Below are 25,538 nucleotides of genomic sequence, written 5' to 3'. Positions count from 1 at the left end.
AGTGTGTCCTCCGTCCTCCATCTGCACAGATTAACACCACCAGTTGAGCTCTCCTCACCTCATTTCAGCATTATATCTCTGATCTGCTCCTGCTCATGGCCTCATTCCCTCTCCCTGCATCCCACACATCGTGCCCACTCACTCACCATCCTCTTACTGGCGCAGTCATGGAGGCAAGATCATGGTGGGACTGCAGAAAGCTCAGATTCCCGGCACGTAAATGGTGCCCAAATCCAAAACACGCGAGATCCAACAGTGGGAAGATTACATTTTGTCTCATTTTTGGATCCGAGCCTTGTGGAAGACATGAGCTAGGACTCCAAAACCGCTCATCTCTAATTACTAACATGTAAGAACAAAAGGTATACATTGCCTCCCCAGATATTCTGTTGTACAAGGCTCAGGTCTATTTTGCCTTACCACAAATACGGACCTACTGTTATTATTTATTAACAGTTACTTATATATCGCAGCATTTTCCATTGCGCTTTACAATTGGAACAATAGTAATAGAACAAGACTAGGTAACAACGGACAGACATAGAGGTAGGAAGCAGTGCCGTAACTAGACATTTTGGAGCTGTGTGCAAGAAACACCATCGGCGCCCCCCCCCCCCCCCCCGCCCCCCGCATATTGAAAATTGGGCCAGTGCGCGCGTAAAAAATGTAGGGGTGTGGCTTCATGGGGAAGGGGCATGGCCACAGAATAACGCCAATTCGTATTATGCTGCACAGTAGCACCGCTTATATGTTTTATATGTTTTATACCAGGTAGAGCCCGCTTCTACACATTACGCCAGACAGAGTCCCCTTTTACGGCTCCTCTTCTGGATACATAGGCACCCAAATACATTTTAAAATATAACAAAATAATTTTTTTAATCTTACCTTTATCTTATTCTGTATAAGTTGGCTGGGGGCCGCCGTGCTCTGCCTGCAATTCATTATGGCTACTCCCGTCGTCTTGATGTGTGGAAAGTGGAGCTGGGGACACACGAGGAGGACGCTGGGACAAGAGGAGGGGTGCTTGTTATTAGAGGTGAGCCAGGGACAGGAGGAGGTAGGAGACGGGGGACAAGAGAAGGAGCAGGGGTGCTGGGTATTAAAGGTGGAGGGGAGGTGGCATCCAGAAGACAGGAGGAGTAGGCTGGCACTAGCACATGTAGGAGGGGAGGTTTGAATATTAAAAAAAAAACCCTGAATGGACTGATCCCTCTGTAATACATAGTAGAAGGGGGTGGGGCACTATCATTAGCTCTGCCCCTCCCGCATCCCCCCAATTTGCTCCATTATGTGGTGGCGGAGCATACGGATAAGAGTTGCCCAGCCCCATGAGTAAACTGGGTTTAACCTGTTCCTGAATGAAAATTAAGTGTGTGTGTATGTATGTGTTAAATATATAACATACCTATATACAGTATGTGCTTACTAGAAATATATGGTAAATATATTTATATAAAATGTATGTCCAGTATGTTATGATTAACACATATATATATACACACTTAATTTCTCTGACGTCCTAGTGGATGCTGGGAACTCCGTAAGGACCATGGGGAATAGACGGGCTCCGCAAGGAGACTGGGCACTCTAAAAGAAAGATTAGGTACTATCTGGTGTGCACTGGCTCCTCCCTCTATGCCCCTCCTCCAGACCTCAGTTGGATTTCTGTGCCCGGCCGAGCTGGATGCACACTAGGGGCTCTCCTGAGCTCCTAGAAAGAAAGTTTATTTTAGGTTTTTTATTTTACAGTGGGACCTGCTGGCAACAGGCTCACTGCATCGAGGGACTAAGCGGAGAAGAAGCGAACCTACCTGCTTGCAGCTAGCTTGGGCTTCTTAGGCTACTGGACACCATTAGCTCCAGAGGGATCGACCGCAGGACCCGTCCTTGGTGTTCGTTCCCGGAGCCGCGCCGCCGTCCCCCTTACAGAGCCAGAAGCACGAAGATGGTCCGGAAAATCGGCGGCAGAAGACTTCAGTCTTCACCAAGGTAGCGCACAGCACTGCAGCTGTGTGCCATTGCTCCTCATGTACACCTCACACTCCGGTCACTGATGGGTGCAGGGCGCTGGGGGGGGGCGCCCTGAGCAGCAATAAAAACACCTTGGCTGGCAAAATAATCACAATATATAGCCCCAGAGGCTATATATGTGATAAATACCCCTGCCAGAATCCATAAAAAAGTGGGAGAAAAGTCCGCGAAAAAGGGGCGGAGCTATCTCCCTCAGCACACTGGCGCCATTTTCTCTTCACAGTGCAGCTGGAAGACAGCTCCCCAGGCTCTCCCCTGTAGTTTTCAGGCTCAAAGGGTTAAAAAGAGAGGGGGGGGCACTAAATTTAGGCGCAATATTGTATATACAAGCAGCTATTGGGAAAAATTCACTCAATATAGTGTTAATCCCTACATTATATAGCGCTCTGGTGTGTGCTGGCATACTCTCTCTCTGTCTCCCCAAAGGGCTTTGTGGGGTCCTGTCCTCGGTCAGAGCATTCCCTGTGTGTGTGCGGTGTGTCGGTACGGCTGTGTCGACACGTTTGATGAGGAGGCTTATGTGGTGGCAGAGCAGATGCCGATAAATGTGATGTCGCCCTCTGTGGGGCCGACACCAGAGTGGATGGATAGGTGGAAGGTATAAACCGACAGTGTCAACTCCTTACATAAAAGGCTGGATGACGTAACAGCTGTGGGACAGCCGGCTTCTCAGCCCGCGCCTGCCCAGGCGTTTTAAAGGCCATCAGGGGCTCAAAAACGCCCGCTCTCAGATGTCGACACGGAGTCTGACTCCAGTGTCGACGAGGTTGAGACATATACAAAATCCACTAGGAACATCCGTTACATGATCCCGTCAATAAAAAATGTGTTACACATTTCTGACATTAACCCAAGTACCGCTAAAAAAGGGTTTTATGTTTAGGGAGAAAAAGCAGGCAGTGTTTTGTTCCCCCATCAAATGAGTGAATGAAGTGTGTGAAAAAGCGTGGGTTCCCCCGATAAGAATCTGGTAATTTCTAAAAAGTTACTGATGGCGTACCCTTTCCCGCCAGCGGATAAGTTACGCTGGGAGATATCCCCTAGGGTGGATAAGGCGCTCACACGTTTGTCAAAAAAGGTGGCACTGCCGTCTTAGGATACGGCCAGTTTGAAGGTACCTGCTGATAAAAAGCAGGAGGCTATCCTGAAGTCTGTATTTACACACTCAGGTACTAGACTGAGACCTGCAGATAGTGCTGCTGCAGCGTGGTCTGTGACCCTGTCAAACAGGGATACTATTTTGCGAACATAAGAACATATTAAAGACGTCGTCTTATATATGAGGGATGCACAGAGGGATATTTTGCTGGCTGGCATCCAGAATTAATGCAATGTCCATTCTGTCAGGAGGGTATTAGAGACCCGACACTGGACAGGTGATGCTGACTTTAAAAGGCACATAGAGATTCTGCCTTATAAGGGTGAGGAATTGTTTGGGGATGGTCTCTGGGACCTCGTATCCACAGCAACAGCTGGGAAGAAAAATTTTAACCTCAGGTTTCCTCACAGCCTAAGAAAGCACTGTATTATCAGGTACAGTCCTTTCGGCTTCAGAAAAGCAAGCGGGTCAAAGGCGCTTCCTTTCTGCACAGAGACGAGGGAAGAGGGAAAAAGCTGCACCAGTCAGCCAGTTCCCAGAATCAAAATTCTTCCCCCGCTTCCTCTGAGTCCACCGCATGACGCGGGGGCTCCACAGGCGTAGCCAGGTACGGTGGGGGGCCGCCTCAAAAATTTCAGCGATCAGTGGGCTCGCTCACAGGTGGATCCCTGGATCCTTCAAGTAGTATCTCAGGGGGACAAGCTGGAATTCGAGGCGTCTTCCCCCCCGCCGTTTCCTCAAATCTGCCTTGCCGACAACTCCCTCAGGCAGGGAGGCTGTGCTAGAGGCAATTCACAAGCTGTATTCCCAGCAGGTGATAGTCAAGGTGCCCCTACTTCAACAAGGACGGGGTTACTATTCCACACTGTTTGTGGTACCGAAACCGGACGGTTCGGTGAGACCCATTTTAAATTTGAAATCTTTGAACACATACATAAAAAAATTCAAGTTCAAGATGGAATCGCTCAGGGCGGTTATTGCAAGCCTGGAGGAGGGGGATTACATGGTATCCCTGGACATCAAGGATGCTTACCTACATGTCCCCATTTACCATCCTCACCAGGAGTACCTCAGATTTGTGGTACAGGATTGCCATTACCAATTCCAGACGCTGCCGTTTGGACTGTCCACGGCACCGAGGGTCTTTACCAAGGTAATGGCAGAAATGATGATACTCCTTCGAAAAAAGGGAGTTTTAATTATCCCGTACTTGGACGATCTCCTTATAAAGGCGAGGTCCAAGGAGCAGTTGTTCGGGGTAGCACTATCTCGGGAAGTGCTACAACAGCGCAGATGGATTCTAAACATTCCAAAGTCACAGCTGGTTCCTACCACACGCCTGCTGTTCCTGGGGATGGTTCTGGACACAGAACAGAAAAAAGTGTTTCTCCCGCAGGAGAAAGCCAAGGAGCTGTCATCTCTAGTCAGAGACCTCCTGAAACCAAAACAGGTATCGGTGCATCACTGCACACGAGTCCTGGGAAAAATGGTAGCTTCTTACGAAGCAATTCCATTCGGCAGGTTCCATGCAAGAACCTTTCAGTGGGACCTCTTGGACAAGTGGTCGGGATCGCATCTTCAGATGCATCGGCTGTTAACCCTGTCTCCAAGGACCAGGGTATCTCTACTGTGGTGGCTGCAGATTGCTCATCTTCAAGAGGGCCGCAGATTCGGCATACAGGACTGGGTCCTGGTAACCACGGTTGCCAGCCTTCGAGGCTGGGGGGCAGTCACACAGGGAAGAAATTTCCAAGGACTTTGGTCAAGTCAGGAGTCGTCCCTACACATAAATATTCTGGAACTGAGGGCCATTTACAATGCCCTAAGTCTGGCAAGGCCTCTGCTTCAAAACCAGCCGGTACTGATCCAATCAGACAACATCACGGCAGTCGCCCATGTAAACCGACAGGGCGGCACAAGAAGCAGGATGGCGATGGCATAAGCCACAAGAATTCTCCGATGGGTGGAAAATCACGTCTTAGCACTGTCAGCAGTGTTCATTCCGGGAGTGGACAACTGGGAAGCAGACTTCCTCAGCAGACACGACCTACACCCGGGAGAGTGGGGACTTCATCCAGAAGTCTTCCAACTGTTGGTACACCATTGGGAAAGGCCACAGGTGGACATGATGGCGTCCCTCCTCAACAAAAAACTAAAGAGATATTGCGCCAGGTCAAGGGACCCTCAGGCGATAGCTGTGGACGCTCTGGTGACACCGTGGGTGTACCAGTCAGTTTATGTGTTCCCTCCTCTGCCTCTCATACCAAAGGTACTGAGAATAATAAGAAGGCGAGGAGTAAGAACGATACTCGTGGTTCCGGATTGGCCAAGAAGAGCTTGGTACCCAGAACTTCAAGAAATTATATCAGAGGACCCATGGCCTCTACCGCTCAGACAGGATCTGCTACAGCAGGGGCACTGTCTGTTCCAAGACTTACCGCGGCTGCGTTTGACGGCATGGCGATTGAATTCCGGATCCTAAAGGAAAAGGGCATTCCGGAGGAAGTCATTCCTACGCTGATATAAGCCAGGAAAGAAGTAACCGCAAACCATTATCACCGTATTTGGCGAAAATATGTTGCGTGGTGTGAGGCCAGGAAGGCCCCTACAGAGGAATTTCAGCTGGGTCGTTTTCTGCACTTCCTACAGTCGGGAGTGACTATGGGCCTAAAATTGGGTTCCATTAAGGTCCAGATTTCGGCTCTGTCGATTTTCTTCCAGAAAGAACTGGCTTCAATGTCTGAAGTTCAGACATTTGTAAAGGGAGTGCTACATGTTCAGCCCCCTTTTGTGCCTCCTGTGGCACCTTGGGATCTCAACGTGGTGTTGAGTTTCCTGAAATCACATTGGTTTGAGCCACTTAAAACTGTGGATCTGAAATATCTCACGTGGAAAGTGGTCATGTTATTGGCCTTGGCTTCGGCCAGGCGTGTGTCAGAATTGGCGGCTTTGTCATGTAAAAGCCCTTATCTGATTTTCCATGTGGATAGGGCAGAATTGAGGACTCGTCCCCAGTTTCTCCCTAAGGTGGTATCAGCTTTTCACTTGAACCAACCTATTGTAGTGCCTGCTGCTACTAGGGACTTGGAAGATTCCAAGTTACTGGACGTAGTCAGGGCCTTGAAAATTTATGTTTCCAGGACGGCTGGAGTCAGGAAAACTGACTCGCTTTTTATCCTGTATGCACCCAACAAAATAGGTGCTCCTGCTTCTAAGCAGACTATTGCTCGCTGGATTTGTAGCACAATTCAGCTGGCGCATTCTGCGGCTGGATTGCCGCATCCTAAATCAGTAAAAGCCCATTCCACGAGGAAAGTGGGGTCTTCTTAGGCGGCTGCCCGAGGGGTCTCGGCTTTACAACTTTGCCGAGCTGCAACTTGGTCAGGGGCAAACACATTTGCAAAATTCTACAAATTTGATACCCTGGCTGAGGAGGACCTTGAGTTCTCTCATTCGGTGCTGCAGAGTCATCCGCACTCTCCCGCCCGTTTGGGAGCTTTGGTATAATCCCCATGGTCCTTACGAAGTTCCCAGCATCCACTAGGACGTCAGAGAAAATAAGATTTTACTCACCGGTAAATCTATTTCTCGTAGTCCGTAGTGGATGCTGGGCGCCCGTCCCAAGTGCGGACTGTCTGCAATACTTGTATATAGTTATTGCCTAACTAAAGGGTTATTGTTGAGCCATCTGTTGAGAGGCTCTGTTATATTTCATACTGTTAACTGGGTATAGTATCACGAGTTATATGGTGTGATTGGTGTGGCTGGTATGAGTCTTACCCGGGATTCAAAATCCTTCCTTATTGTGTCAGCTCTTCCGGGCACAGTATCCTAACTGAGGTCTGGAGGAGGGGCATAGAGGGAGGAGCCAGTGCACACCAGATAGTACCTAATCTTTCTTTTAGAGTGCCCAGTCTCCTGCGGAGCCCGTCTATTCCCCATGGTCCTTACGGAGTTCCCAGCATCCACTACGGACTACGAGAAATAGATTTACCGGTGAGTAAAATCTTATTTTTTATTCAGAAGCAGGTTAAGCTCAGATATATATATAAATATATATATATATATATATATATATATATTTATTTGCAGCATATTCATTTATGATAGATAGATAGATATATATATATATATATATATCATAAATGAATATGCTGCAAGTGCCACACCATTGAATAAAATATGTTATTTACTGTTTTTTTCAAAGTGAGGGCATATATATCCCGCTGTATAACTACTGTGTTTTCTGAGGTGGGAGCCTGGGGACAAGAGGAGGCAGGTGCCAGGGACAGGAGTAGAGTAGTTTGGGACTACACAAGGAGGAGTAGGGGGAGCCGGCGGATTAAATTCAAAGAGCCGGGGACTGCTGGGGAGAGACGCGCCGCGGTGCTGTCAGGTCCTCATTCGCGGCAGGCACCTGGCCATTTCATATCTTGAATGCGCCTGGACGAAATGATCTTAGAAAGCAGAGAGGGGGGGGGGGGGCACAGGTCTTCACTGACGGTACACGGACATTCACAGGCATGCCGCACTTCCTCTGCAGCTCTCAGCGCTGCTGAAAATGGGACCGGCCAGGGGGCATCTGTCATCCTGCCCAGTCCGCCTCTGCTTGTATGGTGGGTGCGCTCAGCAGCAGACAAGCTGAGCGCATACCACTACATACAAGCGCTGCAGCGGCGGGAGGCAGGAAGTTAGGGATAGAGAGTGCGAGCAGCTGGCCGTGCGGGTGGTGCTGCCAGATGGTGCGCCCACAGTGCAATTGCGCTGTGTGCAATGCCCCTCTGGCACACACCTAGTTACGGCCCTGGTAGGAAGGCCCTGCTCACAAGCTTACAATCTATAGGGAAATAGGCATTAATATACAAGAATAGGTGCTAACTATTGCATATTGATCCTTCCAGATTGCAAAGATCATAATGGGCCCTATGATATGGTCACACAGCAATGTTGGCCAAGGGTCAGGAGAATGTGAAAGTGAATAAAGACAAAATACAGTATGTGAGGTTATGTGTAGACTGCCTAGAGGAGATGTAATTGAGTAGGATAACTTATGAAGGTTATGTGGGCGGTTCTGGAATGTGATAGGCTTGTCTGAAGAGGTGAGTTTTCAGGGAATGCTTGAAGGTTTGGAGACTAGAGGAGAGTCTTATTGTTCATGGGAGGGCATTCCACAGAGTGGGTGCAGCCCGAAAAAAAGTCCTGTAATTGTGAGTGGGATCGAGTAATACATGTGGATGAGAGACATAGATCTTGTGTGGAACGGTCAGCTAAGGAGATATTTTTAGATAAGAGAAAATATGTATGTTGGATCAGTTTGGTTAATAGCCTTGTATGTATGGAAAGTATTTTATATTGGATACAATAGAATGACAAAGTGGATCAGCATATGATGAACGGTTGGCGAGGAAGATTAGCCTCGCATCTGTAATCAAAATGGACTGTAGGGGTAAGAGCCTATTTTTGGGAAGACCAGTAAGCAGCCTATTGCAATAATCAATGCGGGAGATAATGAAAGCATGGATTAGAGTTTCTCTAACGTCCTAGTGGATGCTGGGGACTCCGTAAGGACCATAGGAATAGACGGGCTCCGCAGGAGACATGGGCACTTTAAGAAAGAATTTAGATTCTGGTGTGCTCTGGCTCCTCCCTCTATGTCCCTCCTCCAGACCTCAGTTTGAATCTGTGCCCGGACGAGCTGGGTGCTTTTCAGTGAGCTCTCCTGAGCTTGCTGTGAGAAAGTATTTTGTTAGGTTTTTTATTTTCAGGGAGCTCTGCTGGCAACAGACTCCCTGCATCGTGGGACAGAGGGGAGAGAAGCAGCCCTACTCTCTGAAGCTAGGTCCTGCTTCTTAGGCTACTGGACACCATTAGCTCCAGAGGGATCGTACACAGGATCTCACCCTCGTCGTCCGATCCCAGAGCCGCGCCGCCGTCTCCCTCACAGAGCCGGAAGACAGAAGCCGGGTGAGTATGAGAAGCAAGAAGACTTCGAAATCGGCGGCAGAAGACTCCGGTCTTCTGAGGTAACGCACAGCACTGCAGCTGTGCACCATTGCTCCCACACACCTCACATACTCCGGTCACTGTAAGGGTGCAGGGCGCAGGGGGGGGGGGGGGGGGCTCCCTGGGCAGCATTTGGACCTCTTTTTGGCAAAAGTGAACATATATACAGTTGGGCACTGTATATATGTATGAGCCCCCGCCAAGAAAATACATATTTAAGCGGGACAGAAGCCCGCCGTCGAGGGGGCGGGGCTTCTTCCTCAGCACTCACCAGCGCCATTTTTTCTCCACAGCTCCGATGAGAGGAAGCTCCCCAGGCTCTCCCCTGCAGATACACGGTAGAAGAGGGTAAAAAGAGAGGGGGGGCACATAATTAGGCGCAAAAATCAATATAACAGCAGCTACTGGGTTAACATTAAGTTACTGTGTTATTCCTGGGTTTATAGCGCTGGGGTGTGTGCTGGCATACTCTCTCTCTGTCTCTCCGAAGGGCCTTGTGGGGGAACTGTCTTCAAAAAGGGCATTCCCTGTGTGTGTGGTGTGTCGGTACGCTCGTGTCGACATGTTTGACGAGGAAGGCTATGTGGAAGCAGAGCGGGAGCAAATGAATGTGGTGTCTCCGCCGACGGCGCCGACACCTGATTGGATGGATATGTGGAAGGTTTTAAATGATAATGTTAATTCCTTGCATAAAAGGTTGGAAAAAGCTGAAGCCTCAGGACAGTCAGGGTCTCAACCCGTGCCTGATCCTATGTCGCAGAGGCCGTCAGGGTCTCAGAAGCGCCCACTATCCCAAATTGTTGACACAGATACCGACATGGATTCTGATTCCAGTGTCGATTACGATGATGCAAAGTTACAGCCAAAATTGGCTAAATCCATCCGTTATATGATTATAGCAATTAAGGATGTGTTGCACATCACAGAGGAAACCCCAGTCCCTGACAAGAGGGTTCATATGTATGGGGAAAAGAGGCAGGTGGTGACCTTTCCCCCTTCACACGAGCTAAATGAGTTATGTGAAAAGGCTTGGGAATCTCCAGATAAAAAACTGCAGATTTCCAAACGGATTCTTATGGCGTATCCTTTCCCGCCAACGGACAGGTTACGCTGGGAATCCTCCCCTAGGGTGGACAAAGCTTTAACACGCTTATCCAAGAAGGTAGCCCTGCCGTCACAGGATACGGCTACCCTCAAAGATGCTGCAGATAGAAAGCAGGAGGGTACCCTGAAGTCCATTTATACACATTCAGGTACCTTACTGAGGCCGGCGATCGCGTCGGCCTGGGTGTGTAGTGCTGTAGCAGCATGGACAGACACCCTGTCTGAGGAACTTGATACCTTAGACAAGGATACTATATTATTGACCCTGGGGCATATAAAAGACGCTGTCCTATATATGAGAGATGCTCAAAGAGACATTAGTCTACTGGGTTCTAGAATAAATGCTATGTCGATTTCTGCCAAAAGGGTCCTGTGGACTCGGCAATGGACAGGTGATGCCGACTCAAAAAAGCACATGGAGGTTTTACCTTACAAGGGGGAGGAATTGTTTGGGGAGGGTCTCTCGGACCTGGTCTCCACAGCTACTGCTGGAAAGTCAAATTTTTTGCCATATGTTTCCTCACAGCCTAAGAAAGCACCGTATTACCAAATGCAGTCCTTTCGATCACAGAAAAGCAAGAAAGTCCGAGGAGCGTCCTTTCTTGCCAGGGGCAGAGGAAAGAAGCTGCACAACACAGCTGGTTCCCAGGAACAGAAGTCCTCCCCGGCTTCCACAAAATCCACCGTATGACGCTGGGGCTCCACAGGCGGAGCTAGGCCCGGTGGGGGCGCGTCTCCGAAATTTCAGCCACAAGTGGGTTCACTCCCAGTTGGATCCCTAGGCAATAGATATTGTGTCTCAGGGATACAAGCTGGAATTCGAAGAGATGCCCCCTCACCGATACCTCAAATCGGCCCTGCCAGCTTCCCCCCTCGAGAGGGAAATAGTGTTAACTGCAATTCACAAATTGTATCTTCAACAGGTGGTGGTCAAGGATCCCCTCCTTCAACAAGGAAGGGGTTATTATTCAACCAAGTTTGTAGTACCGAAACCGGACGGTTCGGTCAGACCCATATTGAATTTAAAATCCCTGAACATGTACCTGAAAAGGTTCCGGTTCAAGATGGAATCGCTGAGACCGGTCATCGCAAGCCTGGAAGGGGGGGATTTTATGGTTTCTCTGGACATAAAGGATGCATACCTTCATGTCCCCATTTATCCACCTCATCAGGCGTACCTCAGATTTGTGGTACAGGATTGTCATTACCAATTTCAGACGTTGCCGTTTGGTCTCTCCACGGCTCCGAGAATATTTACCAAGGTAATGGCGGAAATGATGGTACTCCTGCGGAAGCAAGGGGTCACAATTATCCCATACTTGGACGATCTCCTCATAAAAGCGAGGTCAAGAGAGCAGTTGCTGATCAGCGTAGCACGTTCTCTGGAAGTGTTACGGCAACACGGCTGGATTCTAAATATTCCAAAGTCGCAGTTGATTCCTACGACTCGTATACCTTTCCTGGGCATGATTCTGGACACATAATCACCCTATCCCCCAGACCCAGGGTGTCTCTCCTGTGGTGGCTGCAGAGTGCTCACATTCTCGAGGGCCGCAGATTCGGCATTCAGGACTGGGTCCTGGTGACCACGGATGCAAGCCTCCGAGGGTGGGGAGCAGTCACACAGGGAAGACATTTCCAAGGTCTGTGGTCAAGTCAGGAGACTTGCCTTCACATCTACATCCTGGAACTAAGGGCCATATACAATGCCCTACGTCAAGCGGAGATCCTGCTTCGCGACCAACCGGTTCTGATTCAGTCAGACAACATCACCGCTGTGGCTCATGTAAACCGACAAGGCGGCACAAGGAGCAGGGTGGCAATGGCGGAAGCCACCAGAATTCTTCGCTGGGCGGAGAATCACGTAAGCGCACTGTCAGCAGTGTTCATCCCGGGAGTGGACAACTGGGAAGCAGACTTCCTCAGCAGACACGACCTCCACCCGGGAGAGTGGGGACTTCATCAAGAAGTCTTCACGCAGATTGCAAGTCGGTGGGAACTGCCACAGGTGGACATGATGGCATCCCGCCTCAACAAAAAGCTACAGAGGTATTGCGCCAGGTCAAGAGACCCTCAGGCGATAGCTGTGGACGCACTGGTGACACCGTGGGTGTTCCAGTCGGTCTATGTATTTCCTTACTCTTCCTCTCATACCCAAGGTGCTGAGAATCATAAGAAAAAGAGGAGTGAGAACAATACTCATTGTTCCGGATTGGCCAAGAAGGACTTGGTATCCAGATCTGCAAGAAATGCTCACAGAGGACCCGTGGCCTCTTCCTCTAAGACAGGACTTGTTGCAACAGGGGCCCTGTCTGTTCCAAGACTTACCGCGGCTGCGTTTGACGGCATGGCGGTTGAACGCCGGATCCTAGCAGAGAAAGGCATTCCGGATGAGGTTATTCCTACACTGATAATGGCTAGGAAGGACATGACAGCTCAACATTATCACCGTATATGGCGAAAATATGTTGCTTGGTATGAGGCCAGGAATGCCCCTACGGAGGAATTCCAGCTGGGCCGTTTCCTTCACTTCCTACAGTCAGGAGTGACTTTGGGCTTAAAATTGGGTTCCATTAAGGTCCAGATTTCGGCCCTATCCATTTTCTTTCAAAAAGAGCTGGCTTCCCTACCTGAAGTTCAGACGTTTGTAAAGGGAGTGCTGCATATTCAGCCCCATTTTGTGCCTCCAGTGGCACCTTGGGATCTTAATGTGGTGTTGAGTTTCCTGAGATCCCACTGGTTTGAACCACTCAAAACGGTGGAATTGAAATATCTCACGTGGAAGGTGGTCATGCTACTAGCCTTGGCATCGGCTAGGCGTGTGTCAGAATTGGCGGCTTTGTCACATAAAAGCCCCTATCTGGTTTTCCATGCGGATAGAGCAGAATTGAGGACCCGTCCACAATTCCTGCCGAAAGTGGTTTCATCTTTTCATATAAACCAACCTATTGTAGTGCCTGTGGCTACTACTGACTCGGAGGATTCCGAGTTGCTTGATGTGGTCAGGGCTTCGAAGGTTTATGTAGCCAGAACGGCTAGGGTCAGGAAAACAGAGCCTTTGTTTATCCTGTATGCTTCCAACAAGCTTGGTGCTCCTGCTTCAAAGCAAACTATTGCTCGCTGGATCTGTAACACGATTCAGCAGGCTCATTCTGCGGCTGGATTGCCGCTGCCAAAATCAGTTAAGGCCCATTCCACTAGGAAGGTGGGCTCTTCTTGGGCGGCTGCCCGAGGGGTCTCGGCATTATAGCTGTGCCGAGCGGCTACTTGGTCAGGTTCAAACACTTTTGCAAAGTTCTATAAGTTTGATACCCTGGCTGAGGAGGACCTTGTGTTTGCTCACTCGGTGCTGCAGAGTCATCCGCACTCTCCCGCCCGTTTGGGAGCTTTGGTATAATCCTCATGGTCCTTACGGAGTCCCCAGCATCCACTAGGACGTTAGAGAAAATTAGATTTTACAAACCGGGAAATCTATTTCTCGTAGTCCGAAGTGGATGCTGGGCGCCCGTCCTAAGTGCGGACTTCTTCTGCAATACTTGTATATAGTTATTGCTGCAATAAGGGTTATGTTATAGTTGCATCAGGGTTGAACTGATGCTCTGTTGTTGTTCATACTGTTGACTGGGTAAGTTTATCACAAGTTATACGGTGTGATTGGTGTGGCTGGTATGTATCTTGCCCTGGATTACCAAAATCCTTTCCTTGTACTGTCAGTTCTTCCGGGCACAGTTTCTCTAACTGAGGTCTGGAGGAGGGACATAGAGGGAGGAGCCAGAGCACACCAGAATCTAAATTCTTTCTTAAAGTGCCCATGTCTCCTGCGGAGCCCGTCTATTCCTATGGTCCTTACGGAGTCCCCAGCATCCACTACGGACTACGAGAAATAGATTTACCGGTAAGTAAAATCTTATTTTTTGCAGTGTCTTGTGTAAGATATGATCATATTTTGGATATGTTTTTAGATGAATATAATGTACATGATTTTGAGACAGATTGAATGTGGGGAACAAAGGACAGTTCAGAGTCGAGGATGACACCCAGGCAGCGAGCTTGTGGGGTAGGGTTGACTGTTGCATTATCAACAGTAATATAGATATCAGGTTGGTAACTACTGTTGGTCGGTGAAAATATAATTAATTCTCTTTTGGAAATATTACGTTTGAGGTGGCAAGATGACATGCAAGGTAAAATGGCAGAAAGGCATGTTAAGATAAATAAATAAGTTTCACCTATTGTCTCCTCTGCTTTCTCACTTCCCATCAAAATACTAGTTTGGGGAAACCTCCACTCTCTTTGGTAATTAAAAAACAAACAAACCCACAAAACATGAGTTAGAGTAATTTGGGCCCTACAGTGTAGCATGGGCCCTAGGCAGACCTAATAGATGATCCTGCTCCAGTGATAGATAGGCCTGAAGAGGGGCATGTCAGTGGTTGTACATGGAGTGCTATGTAAATAACCCCAGGATGTTATGTTTATTTCAGCAAGCCGTATATATCACCTCATTGTTTTGATGCCCAATGCTGGGACCAGGGGGTAAAATATTCAGCATTTTGTAATGTATAACTACAACTTGTAGACAATTGATATTTCATATACCGTGTTGGTAAAACCTACTACCATCCTGTACCTTGGATCCCGAAAGATGAGTGTTCACTACTATGGTGTCATTGATCTTAATGGGTAATTATTCAATACCACCGACACTACTGTGTCAAAATTTATTCAAGGCTATTAAAAAACACATCTTTAGTTTTAATAACATTAACTGATTTATTGAACGTAGAAAAAAAATGTCAATGCTTGTTACAAAATTAATTATGTGGCCACAGAATCAATATCTTCACATAATTACCACTCTTCGCAAAATACTAAATGATTTCGCAAAGTGCTGAGATTATGGCAGCTTTAATTTAGTGAAGCAAGTGAAGTTGCTGGGCCTGGGCAGAGTATATGCCACTGGAAATGTAGCACTTGGTTTGTGTTTATAATCTGTAGAAAGCAGAATGTATAATGACTTATCGGCTCTACTCTACAGGTTATCATGGCTATTCATGTTCTGTTGTGGTCTGTGTACAACACTCCACTCAACATGGTTTGAGAGGACTGACCCTGTAGAATCTGCTCTTTCAGTGAAATTATATTTCACTTTACAATACATATTGTAAATTTCATTAAAGTTAATAAATTAAACATTGCCTTTAAAAAATGCAGGGTTGGTTCCTGGCTATAAGCAGTAATACTCAGGACCGTAGCTAGTTGTGCGCGGAGTGTGCCACTGCACATAGCGCTGCAGGATAGGGGGCGCTGTTGGCAGCACTTGTCAATTATCTGTTTTAATTACTTTCATTTATAGCTTACCCCCTTTTTGAAGCCCAGCATCTCCTGACCGCCCATCTCCTTCCTCCACCACTTCCGTCCCTAATACCTATACAACATTCATGAACTTAACTTGAGAGTTCTTGTTATTCAGTCACACTGTCCTTTATTACATTTCAAGATGCTGACATACTCGGAATTCATACCCACTGCATGTGGTATTGCAGTCAGACACTCTATTCATTGAGCTATCAGCCCTTACATAGAAACCTAGATAATTCTAACTATTTGAAAATTTAATTAGCAGTAATTACAGCTTAGCAGCTCTTCCCACACACTTATGAGGTGGCTGCCTAATGTTGTTGTTTTTTTTTTCTGGGGTGTCGCCAATAGCCCTAATCCCCAGCTTTCCTTTATGTTTAATTATATTGGGTTTTATTTTTTCTGTGCAGGGTAAATACTAGCTGCTTTGCATGTAACCCACAAATGTTAGACAGCTTTATTTGTACTTTAATTTACATTTCATTACGAACACATCCCACCCAAATCTAAATCTGTCTGAAAATATTACATCTGCCCCACCTGCAATGCAACATGGTTTAGCCCAGTTGCTTGCTTTTTTGCTTTACTTACCAACATGAATCAGGCCCTTTGTGTAGTCTCACAAAGGGCCTTCACAAATAGTGTCGGCTGTAATCTTTCCAGTTCTGATGTGTCACCTCAGAGAAGGGAGAAAGCAGTGTATCTGTATGTTCTGTGTAATATACAGATTTCTTTAAAGATATATAAAGTTTTATTGATTTTATATATATATATATATATATATATAGCAAAAAGAGGGTGGAGAAGAACAAGCGCCTATGGTGCAGTAAGTTCTTAAAAGTGTAAATTGACACTTGAGATAATATAAATGCGTACCAGATGGAGTCTTTAAAACACGTCTAATAGTAAGATGTCAGTCAGGAAATTTCTTCACCAACAACACCATCTGTAATAGGACTGTACAATGATTCCTCATCGGACTCTACTTCTGTAATGTTCTGTGTTTTCCAACTTCCAGTGGTTCCAGATGGGAAAGTAACGTCCTTTGAGTAGACAACAGAGCCTTTGAGGGTTAAAATGGGACGGAACCGGTACGAATACTGGCAAACGGACAGGAACTTCTGGTGATATTCCTTGGTTTGCAGTCTGCTTGAAGTTTGAGCTGGTTCCTGTCAGTCCCCGTGTTGATTCCTGTGTCAGTCCCTGTGTCGATTCCTGTGTCAGTCCCTGTGTCGATTCCTGTGTCTGATCCCATGTCCTGCTGTGAGGCGTTCCTGCCCTGAGTTCCAGTGGCTTTAACTGTCCCTGGTCAAGTCTTCTGGCTTCCTGGTGTCCACCGGTCTGTCGTTTGGGATTCTGCCTGTCCTCCAGTTCTGAGAGTCGGTGTCGGCAGCATTAGAAGTTCCTGTCCGTTTGCCAGTATTCGTACCGGTTCCGTCCCATTTTAACCCTCAAAGGCTCTGTTGTCTACTCAAAGGACGTTACTTTCCCATCTGGAACCACTGGAAGTTGGAAAACACAGAACATTACAGAAGTAGAGTCCGATGAGGAATCATTGTACAGTCCTATTACAGATGGTGTTGTTGGTGAAGAAATTTCCTGACTGACATCTTACTATTAGACGTGTTTTAAAGACTCCATCTGGTACGCATTTATATTATCTCAAGTGTCAATTTACACTTTTAAGAACTTACTGCACCATAGGCGCTTGTTCTTCTCCACCCTCTTTTTGCTACAGAATTTATGCCATATACCTTTGGTACACTGAGGAACGGAGCAGCCACCCTGAAGAGTGGAAGGTGCTGATAAAGACTTAATCAAGCCTATTAAACTGTGATTTCAGCCATTTGTGGCTACCTTACTAGCAAATTCAAAAAACTGTTCGGATAAGGATTTCTCATTACGGTCGATCCCTAAAGAAGCGCACGAGTCTATACATCTTTTCTATATATATATATATATATATATATATATATATATATATATATACATATATACCCATCCACAGCTTGCCGGCACTCAATGTGATGATCCCAACTGCTCAGGTGCCCTTCCAAACAAATAAATATCCAGCAATATCAAAGATGGCACTCAGAGACTTGTAGCAGTGAAAAAAGACATCTGTATTGGATGTTGATACACATATATATATATATATATATATAAAACCATACCTCCCAACTGTCCCGATTTTCGCGGGACTGTCCCGCTGTCCCACCTGCGGGCCGCAGTGTCCCGCGGTGGGGGGGGGGGGGCAGTTGGGAGGCTCCGTCTCTCGCTGCCCTGCTTAGCAGAGTAGCGGTGAATAGACGCTGTGCTCATGCGCACAGCATCTATTCGGTGCAGACAGAGGGAGAGGGGGCATGCCAGCGGCTCACAGAGCGCTGGGCATGCCCCCTCAGTGACGAAAACGGGGCGTGGCTCGCGATCGCGGGTCCTCCGCGAAGCCACGCCCCCTTTTCCATAGACCACGCCCCTTTTCGGGAGCGCGTGTGTCCCTCTTGCCGACGGGACAAAGTTGGGAGGTATGATATAACTGGAACATTCATATATAACTGGAACATTCAGCACTCGTGTAAATAGAAATGTCAGCTCACCGGGTGCCTTCCACAGCGTTGCAGCAATGTAGATTTGTAAACAGGCGGCACTCATGGATTTCTATATATGCAAAAACTGAGATCACTTGGTTTTGCGTTGACTTAACGTTTCAGTTTTAATTAACCGTCATCAGAAGTTACAACAAGTAATACAAAACAATCTTACCTTTATACACTATAACTCCACCACCTGCATTGTGCTCGGATCCCCCGCAGGACTTACTTCCGGTTTGTCATCATACAGGGACACAACTGTCGATGTGATGACGTATTCCGGCCTGTGAATATCCCATCACCATAGCAACATTACTACACAACAATACAATTGCATTTCAGAAAGTGCTGTTTCCACAAAATCTTAATTTAAACTATCCGTACTGTTGAGTAACTATCTATGGATTACATATGCCTGCGAAAAAGTCAGTTGAGTGTAATTTTGGGAGAAACAATGTAAACTCATATGTATTGATCTAGCTATGCCAATAGAGGCCCGCTGGATACACCGGCTTAATACGGTGGCTCCAAACGGCCTGAATGAAACCCTGTCACCTCACTTGCTTTCTATGATGCGTTAAGAAATAGGTTTGCTTGATCTAAGAAAAATACTTTTTTTAAGGGAAACATTAGTATTGGCATAGAGAGATCAATACATATGAGTTTACATTGTTTCTCCCAAAATTATAAAATTATATTATATATATATCTTATTCTGGCACCACTAAACTGCTAACAACTGACTCGGCAAACATTACACTGGAGAACTACTTACAAGTGAAAATGCTTTAGCCCAGAACACCTATGAGGGGGTGAAGCACTGAACTTACATAGACCGCTGAGCACCGCACACTGCTGCGGAGCTGCAGTAAAGATGGCCACCGTGATGATCTTCCCTGGTGTCTCCTTTTATAGATTCATATACGCAGGAGGGCTGGGTTTGTCTCAGCGGGAGAGGCAACCCCAGCACTCCTGTCTCACCAGATCATCAGCAGACCAGCCTATAGTCTGCACGCAGAGGAGGGAAAGATAGCTAGCTGTCAGTCACCGTGTAGCGCTGCTGACAGCAACGGGCGGGGAGTGTCAGTGCGACGGGGTATGCCAATCAGTATTAAACAGGCAGGGCGCAGACAAACGGGCAGGGCGGAATTTGGATCTTTAAAAAGGGGCAGGATGCAGCGCCCTGTGAAAGACGCCTAGCTTCCAGCTGCACAGAGGCTGCGTGCCAGTGGAAATGTGAGCACGGGCCGCAATTGGCCCCCGGGCCGGACTTTGGACATGCCTGCCCTACATGGAACCATACCTACAGTAGTTATAATAAACAGCTCTACACCATTTTTTTTATTACATCTACATATCTCCTCCTAATATGGGAGTGTCCGCGATCTTCCTGTACTCTACATGATGGTACATTGGTAATCAATGGCAGAACATTGGTAACCAATTGTAGAACTGTGGCAGAGCTTTACAGGCCCTGTGCATGCCAGACAGAGGCAGGCAACTGCTATGGTGCTTACAGTTGATAGGGGGCATACATAGCTACAAATTGTCATAGGCAGGCACATCATTTTAGGGATAGACACACATAGATACCAGGCCAGTTTGTCAAGGTGTGTGTATGCGACTCATCTGCAAGGCCAGTTCAGTTTTAAATATTTATATTTTTTTTATTGAAGCTTATGTTGCCTTGCATGCTATGAATTGCGAAATGCACCGTCTTTATTGGGGAGCATAGATTTCTGGAACGAAGAGGTGCTAATTGCAGAGGAGCAGATGTTTAGTACAGGCACTGTAGAGGATGGGGAATGGGGGGGAGTGAGGAGTTCCCACTGAAGTACTGTACGTAAGAGATGCACTGATGCACCCTGCTCTGTAGTCTGTATCCGTATTATTGTAAATAAGATTAAAGGGCCTTAGTCAGGTTTGTTAGCAAACCCAAAAAGCACACTACTGGGCAAAACCGTGTTGCACTGTGGGTGGGGCAGATGTAACATGTGCAGAGAGAGTTAGATTTGGGTTGTAAACTAAAATCTAAATTGCAGTGTAAAAATTAAGCAGCCAGTATTTACGCTGCACAGAAACAATATATAACTCACCAAAATATATCTCTCTCTCTCTGCACATGTTACCTGCAGTGCAACATGGTTTTGCCCAGTTACTTGCTTTTTTGGTGTGATGTCAAACCTGAATAACCCCCAAAATGTGGAGAGGATGTATTAAGGAGCTTTTATTCTCCTCTGCAAAGCCGTTTGCATCCCTCAAGATGGCTTGATTTTTGCTCCAGTTAATAGCTGGCACAGATTGCCACAAATTCAAGTAACTCAACTACACGCACGAGGGGGGCAAGTTGCCATTGTGATGGCGTGTAAAAAACACCAGTAACAGCAATGGAACTCGCCCCCCTCACGGCATGAGAGAACACATTTTTGCACGCAGACCTATGGGGCTTCAAATAAAAATAAGCAAGTCTGGCCCTACCGTAAGTGCAGCATATAGCCGCTATTATTCATGGGGGTGAGAACATCACCCCTAAATGAATTCCCCCTATGGAGTCCATTTGCTGTAATGAATTACACCTCAGTTAAGAAAAATGACCGAACTACATACCACAAGCAACTACCTCAAACTGACCAAAGCCAGGGTACCCCGGAACTTCGCTTCACTGCAAGACAATCACAAGTGTTTTCCATTAAGGTGCACTGGTGTCGCAAGGTATTTTGAGTTTTGTATCAGGTTCAGCCCAAAGAAGGTAATTATTCATTCAAACCAAAATTCATGAAAGCCCCATCAAATCTCTAGAAACTACTACCAATTACTGAAGCATATTATGTTACCAGCTTGTAGCAAATTTATCAAGATATGGGGGGGCCATTCTGGTGCGGTATTATTAGCGCTATCATGCACTGATTTTCAGTACTTTGTACATGTGCAGGACCCATTCTGCGCGTGGTCCTGCGATGTCGGAAGCAGAGACTGACAGTTTACTGTAATTTAGGCTGGTGATGGCCTCCATTTGTGAAAATGGAGGAGTTTTGCCGCCATTTAGGGGGAGGGAAGAGGTCAGGTATCTCCATTGTAAGATGGAGATTTCCCAGTCTCTGTGGCACCGCCAGATGGTGTGAGAGAGATCTGTAGCTGCGCCCTAGGACATAGCCCGGATCACTACTGCAGCAGGAGGCATCTCATTGTAATAGATGCCTCCCTCTGCATTACCATACAGCAGGGGCAGATTGGGATGGCAAACCAGCTCGGGAAAATGGACGCAGCCCTAATGGGGGTCCGGTCTGATGAGGGGTTGTGATCTGTTGAGAAGGCAAAATCCCTCCTCATAGGGCCTGATTGTACTCAGTTGCGGCCTTCCTTGCATCATTTGCAGCAGCTGTGTCTGAGATCAGGGGCAGATTGGGAACTAAAAGTGGCCCTGTACTATTTTGTAGAAGTGGCCCGACATGGGCAGCACAAGTGGTATAACATACCATGTAACCATGGCAGCATTACTGGACTGTTACTGTACTGCAGAGATGGAATAACAGAATGAATAGGGACAATGCAATGTACTGAGTGTGGTGTGCTGCCTGTCATGTGAGGGGTGGACCCACATGACAACACACAAAACAGACCCACAAACACGTGAGCCTTCCAGGAATCTTCCTGGTGAGCCCTATGGCCAATCCGCCCCCGCCATACAGTAATATCACTGTTGCTTCCAAAGAAGCAGCAGTGATAGCAGCCCCAACCACATCTGCATTAGGGGGGTCATTCCGAGTTGATCACATGTAGCAACTTTTTGCTGCTCGTGCGATCAACTTGACGCTGCCTATGCGGGAGTGTATTTTAGCATAGCAGGGCTGCGATCACTTGTGCAGCCCTGCTATGCTAAAAAGTTTCCTGCAAAACAAGACCAGGGTCAGACCTACTTACCCTGTGCAACGGATCCAGCGACGAAGGTCCCGGGATTGACGTCAGACATTCACCCTCCAAACGCCTGGACACGCCTGCGTTCAGATCTCCACGCCCAGAAAACAGTGAGTAGACGCCGTGGAACGCCTCCCCGCCGTCAATCTTCTTGCGTTCGCCGCTGCAATCACTTTCATCGCTGGCGGTGTCGCTGCCAGGCGATGAGCGTCGCCAGGCAACAATGCGCATTGCGGACGCCACGCAGCCGCAGTCCTGACCCATTCTCAGCGAAGAACCACTGCATGCGAATGGGTCGGAATGACCCCCAGGGCCCCTTGGGCGCAAAACCAGATTTGGATCCCATTTTGCGACTTCATTTGTTTCCCTACATGCCCCAGTCAGACACTGCCTACAGGTGCATCGGTTTGCTGAGCTAGATGGCAGCATTTACAAAGGTGCGCAGCTTGTGAGAAAGTGCTCGGTGGAGCTGGGGCATTCCTTGTAAAGGACGCAGTATGGACACTGGTGTGCTCCACTTTGTGCATCTATGTAGAAACAAGTAATCCTTTTGTGGCTAAAGAGGTGGAGAGTGCGCTTTTTGAGTTCCTTGCTGTACGGAGAAGGACTTGGGCATATGTACTCTATAAGCCACACAGAGGACTTGGCTTGTTTCATAGCTAGTGCTCTTCAAGCACAGGGGATGCAGTCACAATGCTGACAAAGTGACAATGCCAACATTCATATTTCTCTAACGTCCTAGTGGATGCTGGGGACTCCGTCAGGACCATGGGGAATAGCGGCTCCGCAGGAGACAGGGCACAAAAGCAAGCTTTTAGGATCACATGGTGTGTACTGGCTCCTCCCCCTATGACCCTCCTCCAAGCCTCAGTTAGGTTTTTGTGCCCGGCCGAGAAGGGTGCAATCTAGGTGGCTCTCTTAAAGAGTTACTTAGAAAAAGTTTTTAGGTTCTTTATTTTCAGTGAGTCCTGCTGGCAACAGGCTCACTGCATCAAGGGACTTAGGGGAGAGATTTTCAACTCACCTGCGTGCAGGATGGATTGGATTCTTAGGCTACTGGACATAGCTCCAGAGGGAGTCGGAACACAGGGCTCGCCCTGGGGTTCGTCCCGGAGCCACGCCGCCGACCCCCCTTGCAGACGCTGAAGATGAAGAGGTCCGGAACCAGGCGGCAGAAGACTCTCAGTCTTCATCAGGTAGCGCACAGCACTGCAGCTGTGCGCCATTGTTGTCAGCACACTTCACACAGCGGTCACGGAGGGTGCAGGGCGCTGGAGGGGGGCGCCCTGGGCAGCAATGTATAATACCTGTATGGCGAAAAATACATCACATATAGCCCTTGAGGCTATATGGATGTATTTAACCCCTGCCAGATATCTAAAACTCCGGAGAAGAAGCCCGCCGAAAAGGGGGCGGGGCCTATTCTCCTCAGCACACAGCGCCATTTTCCCTCACAGAAAGGCTGGTGGGAAGGCTCCCATGCTCTCCCCTGCACTGCACTACAGAAACAGGGTTAAAACAGAGAGGGGGGGCACTGATTTGGCGATATGTATATATATTAAAATGCTATAAGGGAGGAACACTTATATAAAGGTTGTCCCTGGATAATTATAGCGTTTTGGTGTGTGCTGGCAAACTCTCCCTCTGTCTCCCCAAAGGGCTAGTGGGTCCTGTCCTCTATCAGAGCATTCCCTATGTGTGTGCTGTATGTCGGTACGTGTGTGTCGACATGTATGAGGAAAATATTGGTGAGGAGGCGGAGCAAATTGCCTGTAATGGTGATGTCACTCTCTAGGGAGTCGACACCGGAATGGATGGCTTATGCGAACAAATTAGTATCTGTCCAGGCGTCTCAAACACCGTCAGGGGCTGTAAAATGCCCATTTACCTCAGTCGGTCGACACAGACCCAGACACGGACACTGATTTCAGTGTCGACGGTGAAGAAACAAACGTATTTTCTTTTAGGGCCACACGTTAAGGGCAATGAAGGAGGTGTTACATATTTCTGATACTCCAAGTACCACAAAAAAGGGTATTATGTGTGAGGTGAAAAAACTACCTGTAGTTTTTCCTGAATCAGATAAATTAAATGAAGTGTGTGATGATGCGTGGGTTTCCCCCGATAGAAAATTATTGGCGGTATACCCTTTCCCGCCAGAAGTTAAGGCGCGGTGGGAAACACCCCTCAGGGTGGATAAGGCGCTCACACGCTTATCAGAACAAGTAGCGGTACCATCTACGGATAGGGCCGTACTTAAGGAGCCAGCTGATAGGAGGCTGAAAAATATCCTAAAAAGTATACACACACATGCTGGTGTTATACTGCGACCAGCGATCGCCTCAGCCTGGATGTGCAGAGCTGAGGTGGCTTGGTCGGATTCCCTGACTAAAAATATTGATACCTTTGACAGGGACAGTATTTTATTGACTATAGAGCATTTAAAGGATGCATTTCTATATATGCGAGATGCGCAGAGGGATATTTGCACTCTGGCATCAAGAGTAAATGCGATGTCCATATCTGCAAGAAGATGTTTATGGACACGACAGTGGTCAGGTGATGCAGATTCCAAACGGCACAAAGATGTATTGCCGTATAAAGGGGAGGAGTTATTTGGGGTCGGTCCATGGGACCTGGTGGCCAGGGCAACTGCTGGAAAATCCACAGTTTTTTACCCTAAGTCACATCTCTGCAGAAAAAGACACCGTCTTTTCAGCCTCAGTCCTTTCGTCCCTATAAGAGTCATATCTGCCCAGGGATAGAGGAAAGGGAAGAAGACTGCAGCAGGCAGCCCATTCCCAGGAACAGAAGCCCTCCACCGCTTCTACCAAGTTCTCAGCATGACGCTGGGACCGTACAGGACCCCTGGATCCTACAAGTAGTATCCAAGGGGTACAGATTGGAATGTCGAGAGGTTTCCCCCCTCGCAGGTTCCTGTACTCTGCTGTACCAATGTCTCCCTCCGACAGGGAGGCAGTATTGAAAACAATTCACAAGCTGTATTCCCAGCAGGTGATAATAAAATTACCCCTCCGACAACAAGGAAAGGGGTATTACTCCACACTATATGGTGGTACTGAAGGCTAGGTGAGACCTATTCTAAATCTGAAAAATTTGAACACTTACAAGGGTTCAAATCCAGATGGAGTCACTCAGAGCAGTGATAGCAAAGAACAAGGGGACTATATGGTGTCCCGGGACATCAGGGATGCTTACCTCCATGTCCCAAAATTTGCCTTTTCTCACCAAGGGTACCTCAGGTTCGTGGTACAGAACTGTCACTATCAGTTTCAAGACGATGCCGTTGGATTGTCCAAGGCACCCCGGGTCCTTACCAAGGTAATGACCGAAAGGAGGATTCGTCTTCAAAGAAAATGGACGACCTCCTGATAAGAACAAGGTCCAGAGAACAGTTGGAGGTCGGAGTA

At 47.6% G+C, this 25,538-nt stretch overlaps 1 protein-coding gene and 1 long non-coding RNA gene across 3 annotated transcripts in view; one reads left to right on the top strand and one right to left on the bottom strand.

Annotated features, from left to right (window-relative positions):
• Positions 1 to 25,538, top strand: part of SPHKAP (SPHK1 interactor, AKAP domain containing) — a 526,349-nt gene that overhangs the window by 257,201 nt on the left and 243,610 nt on the right. The window lies entirely within an intron of this gene.
• The window catches only part of LOC134909144 (uncharacterized), a 77,245-nt gene that overhangs the window by 36,774 nt on the left and 14,933 nt on the right, over positions 1 to 25,538 (bottom strand). The window contains exons 2-3 of the long non-coding RNA XR_010175855.1: positions 18,365 to 18,476; positions 889 to 1,006 (exon numbers count right to left, since the gene is read on the bottom strand). This is a non-coding gene — a long non-coding RNA (uncharacterized LOC134909144). The remainder of the gene's footprint in view (positions 1 to 888; positions 1,007 to 18,364; positions 18,477 to 25,538) is intronic.

Source organism: Pseudophryne corroboree, chromosome 4, assembly GCF_028390025.1.
Source record: "Pseudophryne corroboree isolate aPseCor3 chromosome 4, aPseCor3.hap2, whole genome shotgun sequence".
NCBI classification, from domain to species: domain Eukaryota; kingdom Metazoa; phylum Chordata; class Amphibia; order Anura; family Myobatrachidae; genus Pseudophryne; species Pseudophryne corroboree.
Note: the sequence above shows the minus strand (reverse complement) of the source record. Positions and strands in the feature narration are given on the sequence as shown.